Genomic DNA, 22,350 nt, shown 5'->3' with positions numbered 1-22,350 from the left:
TCTGCTCCATTTTCATTCCTTTCTCCTTCTGAAATTCAGAGCTCATGTGTGTCAGGGCAGCTGCTGTGGTCTCCTGCACTGCTCATAGCTGGCGGTTTTCCTTCCCTGCCTACTCTATCATCCTGTTTCAGTCTAGATAGCACCCATTGGTCTGTCTTGAAGCTTCAAGTTCACCAACTCTTTCTTGAAATGTGTCAAATCCATCAGGAATGCTGTCAAAGGCATTTGTTGTCTGCACCGTGTTTTCTGCCCTCACACTTTTGTTTGACCTTTTCTTTGGGGCTCTGTGTCTTCATTCAGACTCCCTACCTTATACACATTTGTACATTTTTCTTTCCAAAATGCTTTTAAACATAATAATCAGTTCTTTTAGAGCCCACTCCCATTTCTTAGATGACTGTTGTAGTCTGTTCTCAATACTGACTACTGTGGTAGGAGGGGACTGGGAGAGGGAGGGTCTTGTCTCTTGACTTCATTTGTTTGGCCAAGACCTGGGCTGAAGCTGTCTTATGAGTCCACCTCTCTCCCATTTGTGAAAAGTAAAAGAGGATCTCTAACTGTGAGGGCATTTAATGATATCTTGTAGTTTTTCTTTGACTCATCCCCCAGCAAGTGACTTGGGATTTCCAAGGTTTGTTGCTGTCTCTGCCTTAAGGCCTCCATCCCTCAACAGGAAAAGGACACGGCCAGAAGATCTGGCTTTTTTTTTTTTTTATAGCACTAGTCCCTCCTGTTGGCCTGATTACAAACTTAGGTGTTCTTTAGGCTCCCACACTACTCTTAATGATCCTTGTGACTATGGCAAAAAGCAAAAAGTCCACACATAGCTATGCCTCAAGCTTGTATGAGTAGCTACAAACTCAAACTTCAGCAATTCATCCAGGCACTTATTTAATACAAATCTCCTTGTTGAGTGCAGGGCAAAGTGGCCCAGACTTTTCCCAAGCCCTGACAGGATAATGTCTCACCTTGTCTTTCTTCAATGACACCTGCCTTTCCTTAGACTTCAGGCTAGCTGATTTTCTTCATGAATTCAACTTCCTGCTAGATCCAAGTAAATGCGTGACTTTTGTCAGTGATCTAACCTCTTCTTACTAGAACCCTGAAATCCTAGCATTCAGGTTTAGATTGCTTTGAGCGTTGTCCTATCATTTCCCTCAGGATCCCTAACTTTCAAAGTCCGTACATCCTACAGTTTTGCTAGCAGAGACTCTGCCAAAGAATGAGCAACATGCTCTGGATTCGTCTGCAAGAAGAGGCCAGTGTCAGGCAGATGACCAAGAAATGATAAGTAGGTATTTGCAATCAAGGGTGAGATAGGCAAGCACATCTTCCTGAACTGGGGAGAATTGGAGTAGCAGGGATCATTAACTCCCCAGAGTCCATTGTTTTAGCAGGGTAACTAGTTTTCTCTGGCTACCAAGAGCAGGAGAATCAGCGATGGCTACAAAGACTTTGGCCAAACTATAGAGCTACAGTTACTGTTACAGCTGCTTGTCTTCCTGCCCAACAGAGTAGCAACGAGCTAAAAATAGGAGACTAAGATAGTTGCATAGATGTCATGAGCTTATTTAGAACCCCAGTTTCTACCTACCACAGGTCTCCACAGAGATATCTAAATTTCATCATAATAGATGTTTTTAAAAATCTCAGGATATTTTGGGGCCTACAATCTTTAAAAATTAATTTTCAAATTGGTTTTATGCATTATCTTATTAAGTATTCTAATGAAAAAAAAACCCAAGGTTTAATTTTTATAATGTCAGGAAGAAAGGGGATCAAATTGTGGAGGCATCTCAACGCCTGAGTAATGTTTCCAATCCAGCAAAATCAGATGGCCTGATTCCCTTGCTCAGTGTTTTTGGTAGAAAAGGCAATTTTCAGGACTGAAATAGCAGCTCCTGAGCCATCACAGAGGCTCTTAAAATCCATTTTTTAAACCCCTATACACTTCCATGTGTAAATGAAAAAAGACTCCTGGAAATACACATTTTTCTATCTTGAAAGATAACTTACTCAAGCATAAAGTTAATACAATTTATTACACCAAAAGTAAAGTCGCTTTACAGCAAGCTCACCGCAGAGGGGTAAACACACTTCACAGAGCCGGATGGGACCACTGTCCTCAGCCCACCTCCTTCGGTCTCAGCGCCTCCATAAATATCATCTCCCTCGCTCCTGCTGACAGAGGAGAAGGGTGGCCCTCTGGAGTCTTGAATTACCTTAGAGCAGTGGTTCTCAACCTTCCTAATACTGTGGACTCTTTAATATATTTCCTCATGTTGTGATGACTCTCTCAACCATAAAACTACTTTCATTGGTACTTCATAACTGTAACTTTGCTACTGTGAACGAATCGTAACGTAAATACTTGTTTTGGAGATAAAGGTTGCCAAAGGGGTCGCGACCCACAGGTTGAGGACCGATGCCTTAGACCCCCTGCCACCTCAGTGTTAATCCTAGGTTCAATTATGAGCTTTGGTGAGTATGAAGGAGCTAAAACAGTCCGTCAGTACTTTAAATAAAAAGTGATGAAGCCAAGAGGGAGGGCTGCTGAGCCAGCACGCTCATGTTCTCCTATTTGAGAAACTTACAAACTGCGAGGCCTCACTCAGGAAAGAAACTAAAGTTCCTCAGAGCCTCAGTGTCTTTATGTCAGAGTTAAAAACTGTACTAGTACTGCCAAACTCAAGCTGAGAGACTTGTACGCAAACAGTTTCGCTAGTACTTAGCACATGGTATACACAGGTTAGATTTTTTTTTTACCATCACCACCATCACTACATCAAATGTCTGGCCACTTTGCTACTCAAGCTATCACCTTAGTCGGTCTACTTATCTGACACACACATAGCCATGTGTCGGGCTCTCCTCTAGGAGTTTGCGCATAATAAGGGCAGACCACAAAACCTGTCCCTTCCGCCCCCTAGCAGCAGGACACGGCGTTTGCTTCAACTTGGGCTTCCTTTCGAACATAACTAAACTGGACCAAGGCTAAGGTGAAGTGGCTGGAACACTTGTACATGCAGAGGATGCCTTGTCACACTTTGCATCAGGTACCTTGCTAGCTATTTTACTCAATCGTGGAGTTGAAGAGGCAGAGGGATAGCAGACTGTATTCGCCTGGTTTGGGCACAGGATATAAAAACACTTGTTTGATGATGAGATATCATCAGGCCTTCCCAGAATTCGAAGAGTGAGAAGACGTCTTCCAGCCAAGTGTTGAGGTGTTCCATACAGGCGACTCAAGGGCAAGTGATGGCTTATGTTGGGAGAGTCTTTGGGAGACAACAACGAAGAGCACTGTTTATTAAGCTGTTAAGTACTCATCACATGTGGCACATGCTTGGTGATTTGCAAATTCTTTCATCTTTGTAATAGCATAAAGGGTTGGTATTACTAATCCCTGTTTCACAGCAAAGCCACAAAGAGCTAAGCCCAAGAAGGAGAAAACAACATCACCACATTTGCACGGTGTATAATTGATTGTATTGGGGTTCTAGACTTCTAGTCTGGCATGGATCTTATTCAAACTACATCAAGGCAGCTGAAGGATCTGGTTCCTCACCTTTCCTAACTCTTAGAAGCTGCTACTTCCTTGGTGCATGTGTGGTCCTCTTCATCCATCCCAGACTCCGCAGGCTGCCCTCTCCCACCATTCACTAGTCTTGTGATGCTTACCGCTGTGCTTACACAGGGCCTGACTGGGAAATCTTGTTTTCACATAAGATGATTATCAGCTCTGATTTCCCCTTTCCCATGTGACCTGACATGTTGACAAGGTCTGGAGGTTAAGACACGGATGCCTCAGAGAGGAAAGAGCATCATTCTGCCTACTTCACATGGCTTGTTAGGGACAGAGCTATCAGGATAGAGAATGTTGGGGTTCCATCCAAGCTGATAGGGAATCACTGGCAGTTCTTAATTAAGTATTAGAGAAATACAAATAATTCTGCATTGCACATAAACAGCCCTTGGGTGAGAATAAAACAAGGAATCAAAGGAGAAAAATGCAGGCCACCACTCAGTGGGAATTAGTGATGCATTCAGTGAAGAAATGGAGAAAAGAAAGTGGGTTGAAGAATGTCTCAGAGGCAGAACGAGCATCTACATTGGGATATGGAGACGGATGGAGGGGACCAGTTGCAAGATGAATCTCGATGCTCTAGCTCAGGTGGTTGGGAGCTCGACACGTTTCTTGCATCTCTATGTGCTTTGATCTTTGAAATTCATTTATCTGTATCAATCATTATCCACCAAATACTTATCTATATGTCAGACTATTAAGATAGCTGGAGGTTTGGGGAAATTGATGAAATGGAAACAAAATTCCCCGTTAAGGTTCTCGCCTACCGATTGACAGAGAAATGCAGAATACACCTAATAACAAGTAAAGGTTATATCAGAATGTGGTTCAAGACACCAAGAAGAAGGAAATAATATGGTGAGTGGCTTCAGGAATATGGAGGTCAGCTGGTAGGACACCAGTGTTCCAGATGATCCAAGCCAGCCTCAATCAGAAAGTGACAGTTGACCATAAACTTGAGAGAGATGAAGAAAATCAACCTGTGGGCATCTTGGGAAGTTCATCCCTGCCAGGTGAGCAGTTAGTGTAGAGCCCCTGCAGCAGAACAAATCTGTGGTTGAAGACAAATGAGAGGACCTGGGCGTCCATGGCAGAGTGAGGAAGGATCTGAAGGTGATCGTTCTGCTCAAGAGGGAGAAACTGGCTTGATTGGCGATTGGACTCTTTCAAGAAAAGAAGAGCTAGAAGGAAAGAGCAGTGGTACCCCAGTGTCTGGGCAGAGACAAGACATGCTCCATCCACATCTGACTCCTCACCTCTTCTTTTTGCCTTAGCTACCACGGCTTCTCTTGATACAGGATGCAGTCAAGGATGGCTCATGTTTGCTGAGCCATATTGGGGGGGGGCGGGTTGTACATGTGTTGCCCTTTGATCTTCAATGTAATAATCCTGGAAGGTGGATAGGCTGGTTATCCCTGTCATCGTGGCAAGGAAATGATCCAAGATAACATGGCTAGAAAGTTAATATGGGGTTGGAGGGGCAGGGGATTAGGGGGTAGGGAGCACGGGAGTGGGGGGGAGGTTCCGTACTGGAGATTTCATCCCTAAGATCCCTCTCAATGCCCTGTACTACGCAAAGAGCCAAACAGGGGGAAAAAAGGTTTTCCTAAGCCAGCAAGATGGTTCAGGGGTTAAAAGCACTTCCTACATCACTCTGAAGATTTGAGTTCTAACCTACAGTGGAGAGAGAACCCAAAAGTTTCCCCCGGCCAGCATACATGTTCTACACATGCACATACATGCAATAATAAAATAAATTATAAACCAGAACACTCTTCTCATTCCTTCTTCAAATCTTATCATTAATAGTTCACCTCTGAAATTAGAAAAAAAAAGGGGGTGGCATAATAAGCGCCTTATGTCTTACAGAGAATGAATAAGCTATCCACCTAGCCTCCCATCCGTTCATCCCCCCACCCACCAACCCATCCACTCACCCACCCACCCACACATAAAACCAACCACCTATCCACCCATCCATCCACCCACCCAACCACCAGCCCATCCACTCACCCATCTACCCACACATAAACCAACCACCTATCCACCCATCCATCCACCCACCCACCCACCAATCCATCCACCCACCCATCCACCCACACATAAACCATCCACCCATCTACCACCCCCTCACCCATCTACCCATCCCACCCGTGTACACATCCCCTAACCCCCTAACTTGCTCACTCACTCACTCACCCACCCTCCCATCCGTCTGTCCATTTTTGCACTCATATCTAAATAACAGCTATTAATCAGTTATTAAATGCTGGGCTCTGGGGTGTGACTTTTCTTCAGGTTGAAAAAGACTTGGCAGCTAGAAAGCGTGTGCCGAAAAGGAAACACGGGGCCATAAGGACAAATGGCACTATCTGAAGTTTTGCCTCTGGAGATGATCACATTTATCACTTGGTAACCATTAAGTCACCACACAGTGGCTGACGTTCGTCTTTCTGCTGGGTAGTGCTCCCTCCATAGCTAATTGCCTTCCATCTCTGGCCTAGCTCTCGTCAGTCTGGCACACTGTTATTACATACAGTAACAGTGTGTAAGATATTAGCTTGTCATTATATATAAATGTGTCTAAGGAAAACTCATTTCCAAGAATCATTTTTGAAAATGAATCCAGGAGAGAGGTAAAAGCTTATTTTCTGTCTCCAAGGACAACATAAAATAACTCTGGGGCTTGTAATGAGACCCATTTAAGGTGGGCTTTATGCCCTGTGGGAATACCAAACGCTCTGGGATATTATATGAAGCCCAGGAAACAGTCAAGCCGAATGCAGGCAGCTTTCCTCTGTTCCTCCAGTGCCATTTGCTCCTTAACGATGTGAACAGCCCACTTCCCATGATTCTATTTATTGTATTATGGTTAATAACACGTGACCAGAAGATAATTTTTAATATTTTCCCTTTGGTGCCATTAAGTTTAATTTCCTTGTTTCAATAACATAGCATCAGTGCCTTGTCTGGCACTAGAACTTTTTTCTTTTATTATCTATTAAAATAATACTCTGAATTGCTATAAAGTCTATATTTCACGCAACTCTTTCTTCATAGGGTTTGTGATGCTCACAAGAGCCAAAGCTCACTCTATATGTGAGGATTAGCACGGATTGTTCGGGACGGCTTTTACCACTCAGCAATAACTATGTGAAACAGAGACACCACACGTCGTGTCCCCAGGACAACAGTGCCTACATGTGGGAGGTGGTCAAAGGCCCGTGACAGATGAACAACAAAACGACCACCTTCACCTGGGATCGCACACAGAAGAGCCAAGACAGTTTTCTGAGTCGAAAGTTTCTTTATGAAGAGTGAAGAAAAAGCATTTAGATGCCTACTCACCTGGAAAAGAGATTGTCTAGGGGAGTGTTTAAACCTTAAGTGCCGTAAGCAGTTGCTAAGGACGTGTCATTGATAAGACGTCTATTCTGGGTGCCGATGACAAACAAAGGCGACACAGACACTGTCCCTCCACTACAGAGCCTTCCTCCTGGCATAGGAAACGTTGGTGATCTCAAGTCCCCAGGATGCCTCCCCTGCACGGCCCTCCAGTGCTCAATGGTCCCACTCCTCTGACACCAGAAAATGTAGCCACCTATGGGCTCTGCAGCTCGACAGCCCGAGTTCAAGTCCTCGGTCAGTCCAATGCTACCTCTGTGGCTTTGGGTAACTCTCCTATTTTCAGTGCGCCTCATTTGCAAAGTAGGAATTAAAATCTCTCACAGACATGTCGTGTGACAATAAATGAGCTTGTATTTGTAAAATGTTTAAAACTTACACACTATATATATATATATATGTATATATATATATATATATATATATATATATATATATTCTGTTAGCATGAGCTGTTTGGTTTATTATTGCTACTTTGTGATGACGGATATTTTGCATGAGTGCTTGTGATTATTAATCTTTAACTAATGTACACATTCTAAGCAGAAATGTTCCTGTTGTTCTTTAGAATTACAAATGATCATTATAAAATATTTAAATTATATCGAGAAAGACAATGTGTCTCTGAAATTCTACTCCAAAGATAACCACAAAAGCATATATCTATTTTCAGCAAAACTTTATACTGTGCAAACAGTTCTACAGGTAAGCTTGTTTGTTGAAATATTTGCATAACCTCTTCAAGTGATCTACGCATAAAGATCTATAGTTGATTCAAGTGTTATGTCATTCATGGGTATGTAGACTATCTACTCTTTATATAGCTGGGCTACAGAGACCAAGCTGAGGCACACATATTTAAAAGAAAAAAAAAAATCACCGAGTTCATGCTGTATTTCCATAGATAGGAAGACCTGAGTATGTGTGTGCATAAAATATCGCACACCAAAACTAACCAGACCCAAAGTCTATACGACTCAGTGAACATCCCTACAGTGATATAGGCATTCAGAATGGAAGCTGTGGCTAATCACAAAAAAAAATGCTTACACTTTCACTATCTAATATATTTTATATCCTTATCCACTACCAAAACCAAAAATTCCAATATTTTGGTGTGTAATGATTTTATTTATTTTCAAAGTTTTTGTTATAATAAAGTTCATTATATATATACATATAATATGTATGACATATATATATATAAGTATATCTACATATGTACATATATATACACACACTGGCCATTTTAGGAGATCTGAAAGAGTTGTGATAAGATTTAATTGCAAAAGAACATTATTTCTTTTTTTTCTAAGTACTCTTAATAAAAAGATTTTAACTAGCATGATGCATCTACCTCTCAGTGTTGACTGAAGACAAAATAAAGTGAGTATAAATATGCCAGAGCCCTACTGACTGTTTAGCAGATGCTAACAATCACTACGACGGCCAGAAATCAGCAGCAGCTGTCAGTCTCTTCTGTTCACTTTCTTTTGAAATAGGGTCTCTCTGTGTTGCCCTGGAACTCGCTATGTGGATCCAGCTTGCCTCGAATTCAAAGATCCGCCTGTCTCTACGCTCTGGGTGCTGGGAATTAAAGGTGTGAACCACTATTCCCAGCCTCGGCTTTGAGTCTTACCAACGTTAACCCACAGGCTGAACCAGCTCTAGGCTCACCACGGCTCTTGGATTCTATTCGTTCATGACTCGGTACTCTTCTAAACTACAGGAAAGAAGTAACTCAGAAATAGCATTTTATTGTGATCCTTTCAACAACTGAAAATTATCCACATGCTACTTGCCATTAACATGACAGGTTAAAAGTAAGTCTGATGACACAGAAGGAACAGCGCTTGTAATCAATATGTCACCACATCACCCAGCTTGCCTACAATGAAATTAGTTTGGAAAGCATCCGTGACCGCAGCGGCACATGACATGGATGAGAAGGAGAGTAGGTGATTGCTGAACAGGACCAATTACCGCTTTTAAAATTTTTTACTTATGGCCTGGCGTGGTGGCGCACTTCTTTAGTCCCAGCACTTGGGAGGCAGAGGCAGGCGGATCAATGTGAGTTCGAGGCCAGTCTGGTCCACAAAGTGAGTCCAGGACAGGCAAGGCTACCCAGAGAGACTCTGTCTCAAAAAATTTTTGTTTGTTTGTTTATTTATTTATTTATTTATTTAATGCATATGAACACTCTGCCTGCATGTACACCTACATGCCAGAAGAGGGCATCAGATTTCGACAACCAAAAATATTTCCATGTTGCTAAATGTCCCATGGGGTCCACTTGAGTAAGATCTATATGTATTTCTATAGCATTTTCACTTGGCAAACACATGTAATAGTCATAGTGGTTGTGTATAGGCAGGATACACATTTTTCCCCGGCCCTTTAGAGATGTGGGAGCTATGAACCATTTCTGCTAAATGTTATCAAATCAGAACTTACATTTGAGGCCACCAAGATGGCATTATGGGTCAAATTGGAATAGTTTTAATTTTTAAATCTTACTTTAGCAACACAAACAGCCAATGCCTTACTTAACAGACCACCAAAGAAATGATCAATCAGCCAGCATCGAAGAGGACCCCTAAGTAAAAACAAGTGAGGGAAACAGCTGTCTAATTCAGAAGTAATTTTAACTTGAATTCATTAGTTGTTGAGATAATAGTGTGAAGAATAATTTGCCTGTTCCTGCAGAGAGAGAAAATGGGGTAACACGTGAATGACTCCAGGACGTGTGGTGGTGTGTCTTTAGGGGGAGATGCACACACCACCCACAAAGGCTGCACATTAACGTGGTTATAGGAAAACACAGAACACTGAGTTAGGTAAAAAACCACTGCACCAACAGGCTGCAGGTACCAACATCTTGGGGAAAGGAACCAGTCTACAGATATTAAGGGAGGTTTCTAGGCACCTCACCTCCCCCCCGTCCCCAAAAAAATCTAGACTCCCAAGGAGATGGGAAATAAAGCGAGGGATAACTGGAAACCCTCATCCCTCAAGGTTTCATCTCACACCGAACCCCTAAGTGCCGTGAGCAGACTTCACTTTATGGGCTGACAGAGATGCTTGCTTGTGTTCATGCTTTTTACCCCATCAGGACTCAGGTTTAGACACTGAATATGTCATCACATTAAAAATAATCTGCCTCACATGTGTGATAATAGGGTTGGGGGTTATTGAGCTCGGGCCTGGGGTATCGATCCGAATGTGAATACCTTGTCATTGGCCGTCATTCAGTGTCAGCTTACAACCAAGGTGAGGTGACAGGAATGGGCACTTAACTCACTGAAACAACTACAGCTCCCCCACGGGACCCAGAAACAGCACCCCCCTTTTCCTCCCTCTCTCCTCACATCTCTACTTCTGGTTAAACCCCTAAATCTCTAGGAGAATACAAGACAATGCTGAGGCCCGCCATGATTGCCTCCCCCAGCAGGCCCATCTGTGACTTAAGATAGAACGGAAAGCCTTCCCTTTCCCCAGCAAGAGTTGCTTCTATTCTCTTGTCGCCACACATCCAGGTTTTTTGAAAGATTTAATCTCCAACTGCCAAGCTTCCTTAAAACGAAATTGCTATAAAGCAATGCATCGTCCCACTCTGACTTCCTACAAGTCTATAGTAAGGCTCTTCAGTGAGACTTTGCTGTAGTGCATCATGCACAAGCCAAAATGCAAGCCAGAGGCTCTCAGCCTGTGGGTCGCTACCCCTCTGGGGTGTGCCAACCCTTTCCCGGCGATCACCTGAGACCATCAGAAAATACTAGTACTTACATTATGATTCATAACAGAAGCAAATTTAGTTATGAAGAAGCAACAGGTATTTTATTGTTAGGGGTCACCACAACATGGGAGTGAATTAAAAGGTTGCAGAATTGGGAAAGTTGAGAACTGCTGGTCCAACCCCTAAGTAGCAGTGGCAATTTGGCTATTTAACCCTAGAACAGAGTTTCAAAGGCTATGGATCCTAGCACTGGTATGTCACCTGAAGGGAGGGAGGTTTCCGAGAAGCGTGAGGTGCCAACCTCTACCCAGCGAAATAAGAACCTTCACATCACTGTGGCCAGGCGTCTCAGAGGCCAAGGGCACTACGCTGAGAAGCGCATCACAGGACTGACCCAGAACTTAAAAGTGGGCTCGAAAACTACACTTATCCTATCTTGAATGCATAAGGACTCAGCAAACCCTCAAATTTCTCTGGACCTCAGTTCCTGGCTATGTGGGCAGTTGAATGAATACACGCCTCCCAAGTGACAGTGTGAATTGAAAGGATAATTTTTTTGAAGGTGCTTGTCACTTGGTAGGTGGCTCCGAGAAAACTCACTTCCTTCTCGTTAGTTATTCCAGCGTGGTGTAAGTCAACCCCAGGTTGGGTAATAATTACCCTTAATCCTAAACTGCTAAAACGTCAAGCATTTTAAAGCTAGGATTAAAAACAACAGCAGAGCATCAAAGACTCCATGGCTGACGTAGCAGCATTCATCCCCACTTAGCACAAAACTCTATAAATGTGCTGGATAAACAAACCCGTACCTCTGTCGCTGTAGCTCTGCCGCTCTGAACCAGCTCAGCATTCTTAGCTCCAAAAAGAGCCCGGGACTCGTGAGAGCCAGGTTAAAACTGCAAGCAGGTGAGAGGCTGACGTAGTCGTCTTTGAAAATACCAACACTAGGGGGCGACTCTCTCCTTCTCACCCAAAGACATCATCCCATCCATCCCCTTCTTTAACCAACCCAAGGCTTCCCCACAAACCCTCGCAAGGATCAAGTTCAACAGCTGCTGGGAAAGGCTAGGCAGGCAGCCCTTGCCAATTATGGGATGGATCAATAAATAAACCCCAACAACAGGACAAAAATTGTCTACTCAACGTTGCTCAGAAATTTTTTCTGAAATTAAAATCAGAGAGCCATAGCCCCAAGCCAACTGTGATAGAATACACTTGTTGTCCTAGCATTTGAGAAGTACAGGCAAGAGGAGGAGGAATTCGGGGACATCCTTGGCTACAAAGCAAGTTCAAGCTAAGCCTGGGCTACATAAATACAACTCTGCCTCAAAAGAAATATTATCAATAATTTACTAATTTTAATAATAATAGTTTGGTTTAGTGTAAAGGGCTATTCAGCAGCTTAAAATATCAATGACAATAACTGACACTAGTCTTAACAGTAAGTAATTTTCATACTGTGTAAAAAGCTTTACGAGTACTTTCATTTTTAAAAAATTTTTTTCCAGTTATCTGGTCAATAGGTATTACTAACTTTTTTCTGTTAGAAAATTTATGACATAGAACATGATGCACGTGTGTGTGTCCTATAACCTCAGAATTTCAGAAGTGGAGGTAGGGAAATCAGGAGTTCAAGGCCACATAGTATGTTTGAGGCTAGCCTGGGCTACATGAAACCTGGACTCAAAAGCCAAAAACACAACACAGAGAATGACGCCTAAAAGCATAAAATACAACAGCAGACCTACTGAGTTCCTGTCTCAATTCTACCACTCGCTGGCTGTGAAACCTGGCAAGGTAACTGACCTGTGTCCCCTCATTTTCTCTTGGACTGTCAGGGGGTCAACGTGAACCTTGAATCCATACATGAGCATCCTGTTACAGTGCTTGATATATTAAAGCGTGTAGACTATCGCCTGACCCCCAAAGCACACGTTAGTCATTTGTTTATATATAACTACTTAGCTGCCAGTTATACCAGGCCTAAAAAGAATGCAAAAGCCGTGTGGTTTGTTGGGAAGTCTGACATCATATAATAAGGTGTGAAGAGTTATAGGGTCGAGGAACGAAATGCTTTGCAGCCCAGGGGTGGGGTGGGGAGGGGAGATGGAGCCAGGTAAGGTCCAGCAGAGCCTAGATGGGACGCGAACTGCACTGCAAGCAGCAGTAGCAGAAATGCCATCCCCACCCCCACCCCCAACCCCTCCCCACCCCCCAACCCCGCCCCACCCCCAGCCCCAGCCCCAACCCCAACCCCAGCCCTGCTCCACCCCCACCCCCCACCCCACCCCACACCCCCACACCCCACCCCACACCCCTCCACACCCCCAGCCCCACCCCCAGCCCCGCCCCACCCCCAGCCCAGAAAGCTGCCTTCAATGTTTGTGCATGAGAACTTTTTAATAGCTAGCCCTTAGTTAGAAAACATCTGGGCAAGTCATTTGGCCCCTGGTTTTCCATACAATGCTGATCTTTTGGGATACCGGGGATAGGTCTGGTGTGCGACCGTCTTAGTATTAAGTGTCCACCTGTTGTGCTAAGAATGGTAAATAAACTCTCTGTCCTGACTCGTTAGAGAGCATTCATCCACATAACTTACGAGTCTTCTCACCCCGAACTGATAAAATCCAATAAAACCAACGCCATCACATACTCATTGGAACAAATTAGAGAAATCCTGAACAGTGTAAAGGTGTAGGGAAAGCCATTAGTAATTCTCTCACCACAGTTGAGATTTTTGACGTATTTCTCTTCAGCTTTTATTTTTAAACACCATTTTTCTCAAAATAGCTGCAATTGTACCACATAGCCCGAAGGCAAAGAAAATGGCCACTCGTCCATGTGGCAGTGGGGGTGTGCTGTGTATCACTTACTTGGCAGTCTCTCAGGCTGTACTACATGGCCCCTCATGATGCCCAGAGACTAAAGACATTCTCTGAGGGAGGCACGTCTCATGTACATGAACATATTCCTGGGTTTGAGTCTCCAACCACACCACAAAGAAATGCCACTGTGTTCCTATCCCCAAGTTTCCACAGCCCACTGGGTGTCTGGAAAATACTACAACTGGAGTTTTGGGCCATATTATATTATTACATGCATAAATACATATTTTAAATATCATAAATGTTGCATATTATAAGAACCTTGGCTCCATTCTTTCATTTTTTGTAACTGAAAACCAAAAATAGTTTTAAAAAAATTTTTTTGAAGCTTCTCCGAGTAAGGCCGACTTGACTGCCAAAAAACCACAGATGACTATAGAATCTGGCCTATTCTGGAATTTGAGCACTTTAAGATAATTACTATTCGTATCTTAGAAGCCGTATTTTATGCAGTGCACACAAATGGGATAATAGCAAAACATTCTCTTTTTTTTTGTCATGGGCAGTTTCTTCAAATGCAAGTTTTTTAAAAACTGCCTCCTCCCAGCTCCCCTCGCCCTTTCTGCCAGGCATCTTAACTCTTGGCTGTATCCCACAAGCCATTGTTAATGACCAGTGTGTATTTCTAAGTACGGTGTGTAACCATTCCAAAAACAAAATCATAAATATACACATGACACGGGTTGTCACCGTTTCTCAAACATGACTCATATACTGCAGCCATACTTTTCTAGGCTTTTCTGGGCTAGAGACTGAATCCAGGGTCTTGAGAGTGCTTCTTTTGAAAGCACACCACACCAATGAGCTATACCCCGGCCGTCAACTCTTGTTTCTTACTCTTAATGACACATTGCAGAACTGTGCCCAAACCAGCTGGTTTTGACTCACCTGTGTAAAGTGCTTGGTTGGTGGTCAGATGCAGGGACGGGCTCCACGCTGAGGGACAAGCACCTGCGTGAGTCTTAAAGCCCTGCAAGTAGAAAACCACGCCAAGACAAGATATTACTCTCACCCAAGGTGTTTCCAGTTCTTGAACTGCCATCAAAACAAACAGCGGTGCTATCCTTGACAAACAGCATCAGCCCCCTTTTCCCCAGGCCCCTCGCAGCCTGCTGAACCACTGGCCCATCTTTCTAAGAGCCACTTAGCATCAAGTCTTTCCCAGCCTCTGAGATCCTCACTCGCGTTAAGTCTCATGTCCGGAGAAAGCTCGTAAGTCAGTGAATTCCTGCTTACACAGTGTTGCGTTCTGCCTCTTTGATTAGGCTCCATCAAAATGTATTTCCTGGCTCTCCTCCCTGGCTCCTGCCAGTGAGAGCCAGTTAAACTTTGCAGTCCCTTTGAGGTGTAACCTCTTTCCTCCCTCATCAGGCCTAGCACATCCCCAGCTGGGATTGGCTGTGTGCTAAAACTTCCAATCACACAGGCCCTCAGGACAGGTGGCAGGGGTTACTCCTCAGAGGGGTGCCTGTTGCTGAAGAGGCCAGGCTCGGGCAAATCCTCACTAGGGAGGGAAGAGTGCCTTCCTGACCACAAAGCCCGAGCCTAAGCACAGCAGAGAATTTAAGGTTTAAGAAGTTGGCACATGCCAGTAATCCCAGCATTTAGGAGAAAGGAAGATCAGTAGTTTTCAAGGCCAGCCTCGGCTACACGTTGGTGACATGCACCTGGCTGATGGAGGCAATTTTATGCTTAGAAGTCAAATAGAAATGCTCAATGTGATTGGCTAGAACACATTTGCAAAAGGCAATTGGGAAACGCGTGTTGATTGAAAGGTCTGGACCACCCTAATTAATAAGTGTGCATGCTCCCTGCAGGCAGGCAGAGCCCAGAAAGGGAGTGGGAACTCTGGGCCAAGACACACCCGAGCCTGATTCTCAGAGGCTTCTTAGCTCCTCCCCTGCCAGAGTGTTTGGGAGAAGAGAAACCAGCATCACCCTTTGGCCTAGTTGCTTTCTGAGGCTGAGGGAAAAAGTGACCAAAACAATCCTGGAGAGGAAAAGGATCATTTAACTTACAGGTCTAGATCCGGACAGGAACCTAGCAGGAGCGAGCCCGGAAACCGTGGAGGGACACTGCGCACTGGCTTGCTCTTCGTGCCTTGCTCTCCCTGCTTCCTGATAGAACCCAGGGCCAGCCCAGGGGATGGCACCACCCACAGTGGGCTGGGCCCTAACACATCAATCAACAATCAAGGAAATGCCCTGTGAACCTGCCTACAGGCCAGTCTGATGGAGGCAAATCCTCAACTGAGGTCCCGTCTTCCCAGGTGACTCTAGTTTGTAGCAAGTCCACAAAACACTAACTTACCAGTATGACCTTCACAAGGGGCTTGTACTGTCCACCTGAAAAAGAAAATAAAAGAAGAAAACTAACTATCTCTTCCCTTCTCAGGTGCCTGGAACAATGCCCGTCCACAACTCCGATGGCAGGTGTTTTAAGTGTACACCATCTGCTATCAAAACATACCTGTGTTTGGCTTTAAAATTCATTGGCATTTTGGGACTTCTCTGTCTTGCCCGTTCCTGTTTACACGCCAAACAAGACAAGAAGAAACATATCCCTTGATCTCTACGGAGAAAGTGCAGTCGGGCATGGGTTTAGTGCTTACCATGGCTGGTGGGGAGCTGAAGGCTGGAAAAGGGAAACAACTTGCCAACAGTCCCGTCAGTTACCTGCAAAGCCCAGGCTGGAGACAGGCAGCTCCTGCCACCGTCTCACGGATTAGAAACGTGCTCACACTCGTCCAGACACCTTGTGAACAACACATCAGACTAGCAAGGTGGGAGATGAAATTAACGCACCTCTGTGCAAACATGTGTGAGCATGGAGCTAATCTTCCGCCTCCTCTGCGGCCCCTGGTGTTCACCAAAGATGCTCACTTAGAAGGAGCTGTCACCCATTACGTCCAAATCAGACACACACACACACACACACACACACGGCAGTGCTGGTAACAAGGTTTGATCCCCTGTGAACCTTTCTACCCGTGGAATGGTGCCAAAATCTGGGAGAGAAACTCTGGGACCCCCTTTCAAAGGGCACTGCCTCCTCCTTGGAAAAAAATCACTTTTATTCTCCTGGCTCAGTTGTTGTCTGGGAGGCTTACTGCCTCCTTCTGCTAACCTAGGCCTAGTCCTGGAAGCTTCTCACCCCTGTACAATCTAACCTAGGCCTAGAATGTTTTAGCCTCTGAGACTTACTGCTTAATGAGCTCACCCTTACTTGTTCTTTCTGAGCGCTGGGCTGGCTGCTTCAACTCAGCTGTTCTGGCTCAGACTCCTCTCCCAGCTGACTTAATCTGGCTTCTTTCTCCACCCAGAATTGCTCTGCTGCACCTCAAACTAATTTAGCAATCTGCTCTAATCTTCTGCCTCCTTCTCATTTACTGGCCTGTTCCATCTTCACCTGAGTTCTATCTATCTATCTATCTATCTATCTCTCTCTCTCTCCCTCCCCCCCCACCCCCCCTCACTTGCTGAAGCCTGAGCTAACCATAGGCTTGTATTACCTCTTCAACTCCTCTCGCCTGCCTTCTCTAGTTTCCTTCCCTCCTCAGACTCACAGCATCCATCCATCTTATTGCAAAAGGGCTTGACCTCAGTACAAACTAGATAAGCAGTCTCCACGGCCAGAAAGTGGTGCACAATCGGTTTCCAGATTTTTACAGATTGTGATAACTTAGGCTGATGCATCAGCGAATGATTGGAAAACCCCTGATCTCGGAGGCTTCTTTGCTCTCCACTCACTCTAGTCCATCCCTCTGACCGCTGGGTTCAGCCTTGCAGAGACTTAGATATCTTTGGGGTATAGATAATATTAACATATTGTCACCTGTTGTCCTACTCTCCTGAAAAAGCTGGCTCTGGAGTTGGGAGTTGCCTTTCCCACTCTAGACCCAAGCATAATACACTGAAGAAGAACTAATAGGTAAACTATCTCCGACAGCCCTTACTAATGGCTAAGTGTAATGGCAGGTGTCTGGCTCTGCCTCCTCCCTCCCCTTTTCCTTCGTTTTGTTTACTGTCTTTGAAGCCTTTGCTGAAATGTAAACTTTCCTTATCTCAGGATTTGTAAGACCATTTAGGGTATGGTTTAAAAATAAAAGCCGCTAGCAGCAAAGTCATCTTAAAACTTGTAATTAAAATGGTTGCTTTAAAAAAAAAAAAAAGTGAAGGTTTACGTAAGTTGTGATTGAGATGGATAGATGTTTCCAGAGTAGAAAGGGTTAAAGTTGTGAGGGTCCGAAGGCATGATTTAAGGTTCCTTGGAGAGAGAGAGAATTAGTGAAATAATCTGAGGGTCAGAAAACCAGGTACGTCTGACAGAATTTCCTCTGATCTCTTACAATTGTCTGCAGCCTTTAGACCAGCATTTCGGAGCTCCCCTCAACCACAGTCAAGCCCCCCCTCCTGCAAACGAGCAGGAAATAGGAAGAGGATTACCATCACCCCAGTCAAAATACTGGGGTCCAACCCCCCAAAATGGCAGTGCTGGTGACAAGGTCTTAAACAGTTCTTTGACCCAGTAAATAGAAGCCTAAAGGCTTTAAAGAACATTGCTTAAAAGAATTGCATTAGGTATAATCATATGACCATTTTCCAAATGGCCCTTGCCTGCAAGATTTCCTCAAAGGGAAGGGTACTTTAAGGGCCTTGATTGTGGGGAGCAATGCCCTAAATACAGAAGTATGCAGATGGGGTCGTTCTTACTCCTCAGGAGACACAGGTCCTTCGAGGCTCTAGGAGGCCTGTGCTGTGGGGTGGGCTGAGGTCAACCAGGCCTCTCTTACCATCCAGGCATGGTGGCTTTGGGGCAATTAGGGGTCAGACAGTTTTCCCTACAGGCAGACAGATAGGGAGACGGGCAAAGACTAGGTAAAAAAGATGGTGGACTTCCAAGATGGCCAACGTATTCCTTATTGTCCTAGCCTCAGACAAAGCCTGATGGCCTAAAACTGGATTTTTTTCTCTCTCACTCTTCAAGTGCAAGTACATATATTTATACAACAGTAGTGGGCCATCTTGTCTTTCTTCAAACTGACCCGCCCTAAGTTATAGCAAAACAAAACAAGCCCTGGAAGGACCCAACCCTGAAGGAGGGACCAGGCTGTGGCTTCCCTGAATCTTCCCTCTGCTTTGTGGAGGGTCTTTCTCTGTGTGCCTGTTGTCTGGGTGTGTTGCCTCGCCCCTAAGGAAAGCTTTGTTTCCCTGTCTGACACTCTCTGCTATGTTTGAAGATTTCCCTGCCTTTTAATTCTTCAGCTGGGGGCTGGAGAGATGGCTCAGTGGTTAAGAGCGCCGCCTGCTCTTCCAGAGGTCCTGAATTCGATTCCCAGCAACCACACGGTGGCTCAAAACCATCTATAATGTGATCTGATGCCCTCTTCTGCAGATAAATTACTCATATACAATAAATAAACAAATCTGTAATTCTTCAGCTGGCAGAGGAAACAAACCAATCAACATGGCAATGTAAGCGAGGATAGATACACTGAAACCACCTCACTGGACCATTCCATGGGTAGAAAGAAAGATTTACTGGGAATCAAACACCCAAAGCTATTTCTCTGAGGCAGAAAGAAGACGGTGGTATGACAGCCAGCAGGGTAGAGGGTCTCCCGAGCTGACAAAAGCTGTCTGACTGGGAACTAGATGCCCTTGCCTAAAGCAGTTGACCTTTGGGGGTGGATTAAGGAAGATTCCTGGTAAACAGAATTATAAATTATGGCTGACCTTATAAATTATGGCTTCGAAAGACCTGTGTCCCCTGAGGAGCAAGAAGGACCCCACCTGCATGCTCCCCACAGGCCAAAGCCCTTAAACTACCCTTTCCTTTGAGGAAATCTTGTGGTCAAAGGCCACTTGGAAAATGGTCACATGATTGTACCTAACACTATCCTTTTAAGCACATTTAAACATCTTATTATAAGAGATGCTGTATAATGATGGTTTGATTTTTTAATGGTAGATTTATTTATTTATTTATTTATTTATTTATTTATTATTTAATGGTAGTTTGTTGAAAAAAAAAAGGAGGAGACAAATAGGGCTCTCTTGGAGCAAAAATGTTTGACTCTGCTCAAACATAACTTGTCCATTTGTAATGGTAACAAGAGACTGTGGGTTTTTCAACAGAACCTTGCTTGCTGGATACAATTCTACATCCCCACACCAACAGCACAACATGCCAGTACACATCAGGTTTGGATATTTTAGAATAATATGTTATATAACTAATTATATATAAACAATATATAAAATAATTGATTATATTATGTATATAATTACTTCTCATAATGATGACAAGATAGCCAAAATCATTCTGGCAGTAAATTAATTTCATGTAATGGTAGTTATATAAATAACAATAGTGCTAATAATCTTATTAACTGGAGGTCTTTTTAAAGCACTTACTACAGAATCTTCTTTAAATGCACATAGAATACTCAATAAGTCTTAGATGATAACTCTTGTTAAAAACTGCCAACTAGGCTTCAGCCCACATGGTTGTGCCAGGGTGGATTCTTCCTCCTCCTCCTCCTCCTCCTCCTCCTCCTCCTCTTCCTCCTCTTCCTCCTCTTCCTCCTCTTCCTCCTCTTCTTCCTCTTCTTCCTTCTCTTCCTCCTCTTCCTCCTCCTCCCCCTCTTCCTCCTCCTCTTTGGACTTAGGTTTGGGTGCCATGGACCCTCAGTTGCAGCATTTTATCCAGGTGGAGACACAGAAACGGTGCCTCCAGAAGCCGGTGCACCAGATGACTGAACTCTGCTAGGAGAAGTGCATGGATAAGCCTGGGCCAAAGTTGGACAGTCAGACCAAGGCGGGTTCTGTGAACTGTGCTGAGCACTTCATTGATTCAAGCCAATTCATCTTAAATCAGCTGCAGCAGACCCAGAAGTGCAAACCTGTCTTCTCAGAAAACCTTTCTGATGATCTCAGCATTACCTCTCTGGAAAAGTAGTTCAAGGCATGAAGAGCTGTTGATGGGATGGTTGAAAAAATGGCTGTGGGCGAGATTGACTTCCAATCTTCTTTATCATCTTGGGACAGCTTACATCTGAGAATGAACAAAGACCAGTTTGTATGTATTGGGGGGGAAAACTGGCAACTATCAATTGCATGTAGTGGTTCCTAATTAGGGCAGCCCACACTCACAAAAACAGAACTTCCAGGTCACAGCTCCCTCCTGTGCACTTGCCTTTTGTGGTTTGGGTGAAAATGGCCCCCACAGGCCCGTAGGAAGTGGCTTTATTAAAGGTGTGGCCTTGTTGGAGGAGGTATGGCCAAGTGTATCACAGGGCGCAGGCTTTGAGGTCTCAGATGCTCAAGCCAGGCCCAGTGTCACTCTCTCTCTCTCCCTGCTGCCTTCAGATCCAGATGTAAAACTCTCAGCTACCTCTCCAGCACCATGTCTGCCCGAGTGCCGCCATGCTTCCCACCATGATGATAATGGACCAAAGCTCTGAACTGTAAGCCAGCCCCAATGAAATGCTTTCCTTTATAAGAGCTGTCATGGTCATAGTGTCCCTTCACAACAATAGAGCCCCTAAGACACTTGTCCTCGGCTAACCTCTGCCACCTGCACTTGACAGTGACGTACAAGCTGCCCCACCACGTGCCACCATCCTCCTGCCTCACGTTCTATTCCTGTGCCACAGAACCTATTTGCTTGGGCAGGAAGCACCCAGGCTGGGAGTGCAGGGAAGGGAGGGCCTGGGACGAAATCTTTGAAGAGAATGGTCTAGAATGTTTTCTGTGGGTATTGCAGGTGACCCTTGCAAAACTGCCTTCTCCCACACTGCACCCAGAATCACCTTCCAAATGAACCATCTGCATTCAACTCTGCGCCCCAGGCTCTGCTTTCTAAAGAACCATTGCTAGATAGTCCACTGCCGGTGTCTAGGTGAGCCCCAGAACTGTAAAGGGGGGGCTTTGAGGCAATTGGCTCTCAGGATAGAACACCAGGTTAGCTTTGTCTTGCAAGAAAAACAGTTCTTTGAGATGGAAGAGACTGGATTACCAGGTAGGATCTTGACAAAATTGAAAGTCTTAATACCTTGTTACACAAGACTTGTGTAAAGTCACTATGTAAACAGTTAGATAAAGAGAGGAGAAAAGGAGGGAAAACCCAGGGTGCTCATTCCCAGGCTCAGTATTGATGGGCCATGGGAATAAATGTGACCATGGCCTCTGTCATAACCACATAGATGTCTAATCAATACACGCCTGGGCTCTCCAGCTCAGCGGGGTTCTGGCGGAGTTCCAGAGGCTAATGGGTAACTTGTAGAGATCGCTCATGAGCATTTGGCAGTGTCCATGGATATGGAGGTAATAGCAGGAGTTGGAACCCTGAGGGACCCCAGCGATTGTGAGGTACAACCAAATTCAGCATGTCAGCAAAGCCCAAAGAAACCAAGGATTCAAGGCAAAAGAGTCCAGCGTTTTCATCTCTTTGCTTTGACAGTACTGACCATATACAGCTTAATCTGCCTGACAACTCAATCCAGCTACAAGGCAGTTTCATAACTTGCCTCTTCTGAGCTTACAGGATCTGAAAGATGGGTGCTGATCTGAAAGATGGGTGCTTTGACTGGTCCTCTGCTTTGCAGAAGACACAACCCATATTCAAAGAGGTGAATAATGCTTGCAAACTTCTCCAAGGGTGTTGTGAATGAGGTTGGAGGAAAACAGAGTTGGGAGTTTCTAACTACCACTCCTTTTCTCTTTCCCTCTCACCCC

The 22,350-nt window shown here is 44.6% G+C and overlaps 1 long non-coding RNA gene and 1 pseudogene across 4 annotated transcripts; one reads left to right on the top strand and one right to left on the bottom strand.

Annotated features, from left to right (window-relative positions):
• Positions 1-4,830: 4,830 nt before the first annotated feature.
• LOC311579788 lies at positions 4,831-15,813 on the bottom strand. Of its 3 annotated transcripts, XR_014773243.1 has the most exons (4): positions 15,631-15,813; positions 14,501-14,582; positions 11,537-11,623; positions 4,956-4,975 (listed from the first exon to the last, which is right to left on the bottom strand). It is a non-coding gene; the product is annotated as an uncharacterized lncRNA (long non-coding RNA). The 3 variants fall into 3 exon arrangements; XR_014773242.1 differs by lacking the exon at positions 11,537-11,623 and having other exon boundaries at positions 4,831-4,975; XR_014773244.1 differs by lacking the exon at positions 4,956-4,975 and having other exon boundaries at positions 11,516-11,623.
• A 3,791-nt stretch (positions 15,814-19,604) lies between these two features.
• On the top strand, positions 19,605-20,630 carry LOC311578861 (mitochondrial import inner membrane translocase subunit Tim8 A-like; annotated as a pseudogene). Its single transcript has one exon. The product of its transcript is annotated as a mitochondrial import inner membrane translocase subunit Tim8 A-like (transcript).
• The last annotated feature ends 1,720 nt before the right edge of the window (positions 20,631-22,350 follow it).

Source organism: Acomys minous (assembly GCF_964271855.1).
Source record: "Acomys minous genome assembly, chromosome: 12".
Classification (NCBI taxonomy): domain Eukaryota; kingdom Metazoa; phylum Chordata; class Mammalia; order Rodentia; family Muridae; genus Acomys; species Acomys minous.
Note: the sequence above shows the minus strand (reverse complement) of the source record. Positions and strands in the feature narration are given on the sequence as shown.